Here is a 9,569-nt window from a genome sequence, read left to right as displayed (position 1 = left end):
CATAATTGTCCATGACTGTTATTTTTCAAAGATGTGTTGCCATCCTGAAAATTTTGTAGGTGCTATGAAAGTTCCACTGTTCTCTCCCCATTTCAGTGGAGGACTTCTAGTTCCTTATGGGTTAATTATGTAAAAGAAACATTAATACTGTTCTGAGTTATGGATTATAAGCATTCAATGTAATATTTTAACATTATGGTAATTCTGGATAAAAGAATAGAAACTGTGGTATAGGTAAGGCATACAAAACATGGCTTCTTCTTACTACTAAGACTCAATTATAAAGGTGGGGGACCAAAAAGATAGAGAGGATTGTAAGGATATAGTAGTCCTCCCTTATCTGCAGGGTATAGGTCCCAAGACTCCCAGTGGATGCCTGAAACTGCAGAGAGTACCAAATCTTATATATACTATGTTTTCTTCCTGTACATACCTACATATGATAAAGCTTAATTTATAAATTAGGCACAATAAGAGATTAACAACAACTAATAATAAGAACAATGATTACAATATACTGTAATAAAAGTTATGGGAATGTGGTGTCACTCTCTCAAAATACCTTATCGTACAATTTTAATGCCTTTTCCATCTTAACTAAGCACTTATCACGCACTGGGGCCATAACTTTTGCAGTTTGCAGTGTGAGAGCAAGACTAGTATGAATATCTTTTTCCTTCTTCACAATTTCACAGATAAAAGATATGTCCTTAACATAGATCTTAACATGCTCGGTATACAATTCTTTTTCTTTCCATATTAAGTTGAGAATTTTCACCTTTTCACTTAAAAGGAGCACTTTATGGCTTGTCTTTGGCAGACGTGAATTGCCAGCATCATTACCCTTGTACTTTGGGGCGATTATTAAGTAAAATAAGGGCGACTTGAACAGAAGCACTGTGATCCCATGACAGTTGACCTGATAACTGAGAGGGTTACTAAGTGACAAACAGGTGGGATATGCTGGACACAGAGATAATTCACGTCCAGGGCAGACAGCACGAGATCCCATCATGCTATTTGGAACAGTGTGCAATTTAAAACTTATGAATAATTTATTTCTGGAATTTTCTATTAAATGTTTTTGGACCGTGTTGACCTGAGAAACTGAAATGGCAGAAAGTGAAGCCATGGATAAGGAGGACTAGGGTAGTTAACTGAATTAGGGAAAAAAAATGATCCTAGAAGAAATTTAAGACAGTTTAGGATGACAATACAAGAAGAATGTAAGAAGTTTAACAAGTTTGGAGAAGCATTATTGGAAGAGAGGATTAAGAAGTCTGGACAAAGGTACACTAATGAATAATTAAGATATCTTGAACTGGGGAAGTGCAACAGTTAGAAGGTGAAATTTTCTTATAAAAAATTAAGATGTTATACTCAACACTGAGCCTGTTTTCCCTGTTCCTAGAGGTTGCCACTGATATTAGATCATTGTCTATCAATTACATACTTAAAAATCATTTATAACCTTATTGGCTTGTGTATTTTTAAAATTTTTATAAAGGTGGTTTCATACTGTACATTAGTCACAACTTGCTTATTTTGTCCCTAATAATAATGCTTTACAGTTTTAAGTATGATGCTTACAAAGATTTTTGTACCAAGTTAAAAAAGGCTCCACACTCCCTCTCTATTGGCCCTCAACCCCTGTTTTGACCTGATGTTGACTGTATCAAGTGTTTTTCCACATCTGTTGCTATCATCAAAAAGCTCAAAGAGAGCCTTTAAGGGGAGAAATGGAGATGGTGGGCTCCTGGAAAATCCTGGAGTCAGACCTTGAAAATTTTGATTAAGACATTTCCACAGAACTGGATCCACATGGGACCAGGATCTACATGCCCTGTCTGGATGGTATTGCAGCCCAGGCACTGAAAGCGGACTTGAAAATTTTGGAGAAAGACTCTCCAGAATGCAGAACTCCAAGAGCCTTGCTTCCCCGCTGCACACAGGGTCAATCAGATTCCTGAGGGGAATTCAGACACTTGAGTCTAAGAGTGATCCAGGAGCCCAAGGCCCTCTGGTTCTGAGACGTTGGCCGGGCAAGCGCAATTTCCAGTCAAAATATCATTTGCCACCGTTACTTAGGTCAACTCCATTCCCCCTCTACCCACGTAAGTAAGGTCATGACTGATGAGTTTTGTGTGACTCACATTGGACACAAGAGGAGTTTGGGGTCTGGGCTGTTAACTGACCCTTAGGCTTGAGCTGCATGTGTGGTCCCATCCAGCAGCTCTTTGTTGTTTGTGTCCCCATAGGGCAGCCTCTGTTTACAGTACACAAAGGTGGCAGGGGTCTGGCAGGTGTCCTTTATTCAATGTGCTCCCTGATGCTGGCACCCAGGGTGGTCACTCCAATTCCTCCACAATCTCCACATAAAGCCTCCTATAGTCTTTAGGGGTGGATATATTTACCTCTTCCAAGGGCTTTGGAGATCATTCCTCCATAATGCCCCTGGACCCTGCCAGTCAACATCCTCTCTTGCCTTCATCACCGTGGTTACATTGTGCTCCCCTGGGTTGGCCCTGAGCCCTGCCAAACACCCCTTGCAAGGATAGGGTCACTCTTCTTCCTTCACCCCAGGTCTCTCACCCATCCTCCCAGTTGATGGTTGTGTGTGGAAGCCAGGAGTGCAGTTAACATTGAAAGAGATCACATTCTAAAAATGCAGTGATTATGATCTAAGAGTTCAGGAAAAGACATGGTTGGAAGATGTGTTGATCCATATGTACGCTAAGAAAGTTGTAATGGTGAGTTTAAGATAACCAGAGACTTGCATTTGTGGTTATCGTCAGTGAAGCACAATAATAAATAACATTTAAGAGAGTCATTGGAAGCCAGAATTCATGGTGATATGCTGGATGCTAAATCATCATGAATAACGATATAACCAGATTAAATTAAAGAAATGAATTGAGAACTATAGTGGCAAGAGGATTTATTTGTTTCAATGCAAATAAGCTCCAAGGAGCCATCACATCATGAGAAATAACATTCTTACCTTTTTTGTTGAGATGGTAGACGTAAAATTAGCCAGGAAGGAGATGCCTTTGACAATACAGAAGATAGTACCAAAACAGAGGTGGTACCTGGACCTGAACAGGAAGATATGGTGCCAGGACATTAGGAAGAATCTTCATGTTCACTGAGCGGACAATGAGGAAGTATGTAAGTATCACTTCTCTACTCATTATTCTAAATCTTAATTGATAAATTAGTATACTTCACATAGATCCATGCTGGTGCTGCATAAGTCCAGAGGACATCATTACCGTAGAATAAAATGTGAAGGGTGCCTTCCACAGTTGAACAACATGAGCTCAGTTATTTTTATTACTATTGTTAACATTTTAGAGATTTGGTTTATGAAGGGGCAGCTGAGAGTGTGATAAGACTGCTGTTTTATAACTGATGTGTTGGATATATGGGAATTACACATGAATCACATCATTTCTACCTTATCGTCTCATCTAACAACTCTTTTTGTTCCTCTTAGTCACTTTATTAAGTGACTCACTATCGTTTCAATATTTTTTTCACCTTTCCTTTGATACTCTAATCAGTTTCCACTTCATAGTATTCATGAACACACCATGCTTTTTCATGCATGCTTTTCCCTTCTACCTGGTATGTCTTTCTCTCTATTGTTTATTTGCTTAATTCAACTCAAAGGTCACCTTCTTTGAGGAAATTTCCGTGCATAGAGTTAGTTATTTCCTTCTCTGATGCCCTATTCATTCTTTGAACTTGACTTATTACAGGATTTATATTTTATTATAATTACGGTAGATTTTATATCCATTTTAAATATGTGAAATCTGAGTCCTAGAGCTGGAATTTAAACACACGTGGTTCTGACTCCTGGGAGCAGGCCCATTTAATAGTATCAATTCATTTATATGTCTCTCTCTTCAACTAGATATTGTTTCTTGCCAGAGGGGACCATGAATTAGAAGTCCATGCATCTCCCTTGGCACTAAGCATAACCTGATATATAATGGATATTCAATAAAAATTACATGAATAAATTGACATGCTATGGGGTGTAAATATTCTAAACTAAAAATTACAGAATCCTGACTTACAGCAATTTCCTGGGCTTTCAAAATACTAGATATAGTAAGTTGAACTTTATGTTAATTTGAATCATGAAAGTTTATGTTTTAATATGATAATAGTGATACATTTTATTTGTAAAATGTTAAGTAATGAAAATTCCCTCAAATTAAAATAATCAAGAACTGCATATTTAAAACTGATAGACCTGGTAATGTTCCATATGATGGTGTCACTTTTGCATCAGTCCAACTAATCCAAACGTATCCTAATTATCTCTCTTATGTGAGTAACTGATGAATAAATACATGAATATTTGCATGACACCAAAGAAAGTGCTTTAGCACTTTGAGATCTATCTTTTGGGAAGGGTAAGATCTTTTTCTGACTAATGAAAAATTTTATATCCATAAAATGTTACATATGATGGTTGATATATATGTGGATTAATAACCATTTTTTCCCATTTTATTTAATTCGTGTGCAACTTGTGTAATTTCTTCAGCACTAGACTATAAGCAATTACTTGGACAATTTCTGAAAAATGCTGCATCAAATGAACAGATCACTTTTAGAATATTTATTCTTTATCTCCTCCCAGGTCTTTCTCAGTTCAGTTTGTTGCAAATTTCTTCATTCATTCAGTTGATACCTGGACTCTAGGAACTGGTTCCTTAAAAAAGCTGAACTTAAGAATCTCAAGAGAAGGGCTTCCCTGGTGGCGCAATGGTTGAGAGTCCACCTGCCGGTGCAGGGGACACGGGTTCGTGCCCCGGTCCGGGAGGATCCCACATGCCATGGAGCGGCTGGGCCCGTGAGCAATGGCCGCTGAGCCTGCGTGTCCGTAGCCTGTGCTCCACAACGGGAGAGGCCACAACAGTGAGAGGCCCGCGTACTGCAAAAAAAAAAAAAAGAATCTCAAGAGAAGAATTGAATTAAGGAGCACTATGAATGGAGAATAAAGAGTAGGACCACTGAGGGTGTTGTAAGTGACAGACAGAGGAAGTCCATCCTCTTTGGGTGGGCTGGATCCTCACCAACCTCAGATGGAATAATTCGGTTGGTGATTTGAGAAGCCACACAATTGAGTATCAGGAGTCACAAACATCTTCCAGTGATGGAAGGGGCATCAACAAGGCAGATGAACACCCTAAAGTTTCAGATAAGTTTAGCGCATGTCATTGGGCTCAGCTCTAGGGCACTGAAGCAGAAGTTGTAAGGGAGCAGAGTTAGCTCTAGCAGCTGGTAAGAAGAACGTGTGCCCAAACTAAGAATGCCTCTGCATTGTTGTAAATTGCAACAAGGAAAAAAATGTAGAACTCCGCAGCCATATTCAGATATTCACTCCACTGCTTCTTCCCAGTGCTGAAGGATCGGCTCTTCTATGTTCAGAACGACGTTCAGAACCGTCTTGGACAAGAGAGCTGGCCTCCCTAACTTTGTGATGGGGTGAACGACAGACGCATTGCTTGAGGTAAAACTGATTCAGTGCAAGAACGATTATGAGGTATTGAGGATGGGAATGGAGATGTGCTCTGACCCATTTTATTACCTTTCTCATGACAGAAATTGTGAGGCCACAGCACAATCCACTCACAAATTTCTTTCCTCCCACAGAATACTGGAGAGCACATATGTTCTCATTCTTTTTCAGGAACATCAAAAGCAAGCCACATTTCTCTAAATAAACAGAACCTGTTTAGAATGAGGTAGTTTATGTTCTGGGGTGCAGTGTGATTGGCTTAAGAACAATAGATAATAATTCTATTTTTTATTCTATATATTTCTCATGAAAATAATGCATGTTTACAGGTGTGCGAGTGTGTGTGTGTGCTTTAGTCAGCTTGGGCTGCCATAACAAAATACTGTAGACTCGGTGGCTTAAACAACAGAAATTTATTTTTCTCTTAGTTCTGGATGCTGGAAAGTCCAAGATAAGTATCTAGTAGGGTTCAGTTTCAGGTGAGTGTTCACTAGGTGGCTTGCAGATGGCCACCTTCTCACTGTGTCCTCACAGGTGAGAGAGAGAGAGAGAGAGAGAGAGAGAGAGAGAACACAAACGCAAGAGTGCTCTCTGGTGTCTCTTCTTATAAGGACACTAATTCCATCCTGGGGCCCCTTGCTCATGACCTCATCTATGCCTAATTACTTGCCAAAGGCCCAGTCTCCAAATACCATCACACTGGGGGTTAGGCCTTCAACATATGGACACAAACATTCAGTCCATAAGAGTGTGTGAAACCTCTGGACCATGTAGGGGATTTTTCTGAATCTGCTATGAGGATCAGCCATCTCTCCACCTTGCTAAGGAAAGGGAGTGTCCGGCAGTTATGCTGATGATGGCATAAGGCCAGAGAACCCCTTTGTTATATCTCATATTCTGCCTTGGCTATAGCATCTGGGAAGAGGGGAGTGGTGTAAGTATTTCCTCATCAGAGAAAGTATATGTCATTACAACAAAGTATTTAGAAAGTGCTTTTTTTTCTGTGTAATTTATTGTTCTAGGACTTTTGGGAGATGCTCTCAAAGTATGTTTCCCTGAGATAGTTTATAATCTATTTGGGTATGTGGACCAGTTCTGCTGTTTTAAGGACCCGTGCTTAAGCTAGCAGGAGCAGTCCACCCATATAAGGAGAGATGATGTAAACAGAACATAGATTTTTGTGACATTAATTTATGATTGGCCCCTGACTTACTTTGCTGTATCTCTGCTTGACTTATATTGATGTTTTACTTCACCTTGTTGACTTTGAGGCACTCTGTCTTTTCAAGTTTGGCAGGCAGGTTGTTGTCTTCTCTGACTCTGATCCCTCTCATTCTGTTCCTGGTGTGGATGAGAGGAAAAAATGCCTCCCCCTGCCCAAAGAGGCAAAATCCCTTTGATGAAGGAAAACTGTTCCCTCTTCCTTCCTCCCTCCCTCCCTCCCTCCCTTCTTTCCTTCCTTCCTTCCTTTGCAAAATACGTCGATAACTTTTGGAGGCCAGCAAATGTGAAAAGTGACTTCTGCCCTGGAGTATGATTTAGATAGGTTCACGTTAAACAAAGGGAGAGATGGTTTTCTCTGCCTGGAAACAGTAATAGGAAGAGGAGGGGAGGGGCTGAGGCCAGCTGAGAAAAGATAAGAAGGGAGGAGGGAAGAGAAACCAGGAAAGAAATGGGTTGGTCAGCACTCTACATGAGATGTCAGGTGGTGTTGCAACAACCTGAAAAGGACTTTTCATGTTTGATTTCAAATATCTTGATACACACTTGTGTTGGGGGGTTCTTTACAAAAGGGACAGAGGGGTATCCAACACAAGGTTCAGGATAAGAGATAGCATATGTAGGAGAGAAGATAAAGAACAGGTAAAGAGAACCCAGCAGGACAAGAAAGTAAGAGCTAGAGGTACCCAGGATAAATGCAAGTAGTCCTTCCCTACTCCTTAATTCTTAGAAGTCTGGAGAGGGTGGTGGTGGTAATTCTGGTGGCTTTCTGTAGGTGGCCTCAGTATTGGGCTAAATGTAATTAAATCTTAGGTGACAAGAAGACTCTATTGGACTGGAGGACTTTGGAAACATTCTTCCTGCTAGAATTTGGCTTATATGTGCTCTATGGAGTGTGTTTTTAAGCGTTATGGCTTGCAAACAGACTCGTCATCTTCCATGAGGATCTTCACCTAACCATGATCCTAGGTACTGTCCTCTTCTCATATCTATCTCAGGGCCTCTAGACCCTGACTATCAGAGAAAATATGAATGTAAACATTTCAGCAGTGATCTCTGGTTAGAAGGGTATGAGAGATGTGTCATTCATATACGTCAAATGAGTGAGTGAGGACGGTGAGTGCATAAATCCTGACTGCAAAAATCTGATTCAGTGCCACTCAATTTCTACTTATAAAGGTTCTTCCTTGTGCCAGACATTGTGCTAGGCACTGCAGGAGTCGTAAAGGTGAGTCCTTGAGTCCAAGAAGTCAACTATTCAGGAAGAACTGCCTAAGCTTGCAAATGACTGTGATGTAAGGTCAAATGAAAAGTACCAAGAGAAAAAAAACTTTAAAGGTGTTATAGGTCGCCAAAAGTGAGAGCATTCTTCTCTAGTTAGGGAGTAATCAGAGATACAGTCATGGAAAATTATTTGATATAGACCTTAAAGGATGGATAAAATTTTTACAAGCATTGTTGAGAAAGGGGAAGAGGGATTAACCACAGTCCCCCTCCCCGCCAAGCTTTCAAACAACCAACCACTCAATCCAACAAAGAACAAAATAGAACCCAGAAGGAATAAGTAGTCCAGTATCATCTGAAGAGAAGGCATTTTCTAGCAACCACATGTATAGCTTAATTGCTTTGAAGAAAAGTACCTCTAATATTTAACACTAATAGCAATGCTAACATGATAATAAAAATTATTATCTTTTAAAAATGTTGGGTATCTAATGTTTTAAATACATTATTCCATCGATACACAAAACACTTCAGGTGAATATTATCATTTTCATTATATACGTGAGAAAATTAAGAATCAAAGAGATTAAATTATTTGCCCAAAATCACATGGCTAATAATTGTTACAGCCAAGATTAGTATCTGCCTGATACAAAAGTCCAGTTTACCATGCTAAGCTGTTTCTGAGCAGTTTCATAGATTTATTAAAAAGTAAACCATCAAAATTAGAGCAATGGAAACACATTTGATGTAAACTGTGCACTTTGGACAACACTTTGAGCAATGACACATACGCATCATGGGTTGTTTGCAGTTAGTAGACAAACTCTGGTTCACAGCTCCTCTTTATTGCTTGTCTTTTAAAACTGGGTGTTCCTCAGTGTACCTCTTTTCACTACCATCTCTCTTTCTCATCCCATCACACGGCTATAATAACTATCTAAAGGCTGATGATTCCTGAATCTCCATCTCCGGCTCTGATCTTGTTGCAGAGGTTAAGAAGGACTATTCAACTGCCCATCAGCTTCTTTAGTGGAGGTCTTACTTCAAACTTGCAAACCAGGGTGTTCTGCTTAATAATTACACTAAGTTAACAGGCATAAACCAGGGTGGACTGGTCACTCTGCCTTAAGCTTCGATATATGCAAAACTAAACACACACTCAGTAAGTACGCCCTTTTGATTTTAACTCATTTATATCACTTACATTCATCCACAACTCTCATTCCTATTAGCACTACCCTCATCCAGGGCACTTACTGGACCATATTAGTATAAAAACTTCCTAACAGTTCTCCTTATCACAATCTTGTCTCCTTTTATAACAAAGAGATGGTTTCAAAGCACAAATGTGATTTTTATTAGCTCCCTTTTGTAGTCTCTGTTATTTTAGGATGAAGTGTAAACTTGATTTAAAAGGTCTTTGAGATGTGGCCCTGCTCACTTTGCCAGAAATTCCCTTTATAGAGTAAGTTTCCTTATCTTTAAACTTTGTATCTCATTGCAGTTGCATTTCTTCCAGTTCCTTAAATACACTGTGCTGGCCCTCACTAGTGGGCCTTTCCACGGCTTTCTAAATTTGCTT

The sequence above is a fragment of the Phocoena phocoena genome, chromosome 5 (genome assembly GCF_963924675.1).
Source record: "Phocoena phocoena chromosome 5, mPhoPho1.1, whole genome shotgun sequence".
NCBI lineage: Eukaryota > Metazoa > Chordata > Mammalia > Artiodactyla > Phocoenidae > Phocoena > Phocoena phocoena.
Note: the sequence above shows the minus strand (reverse complement) of the source record.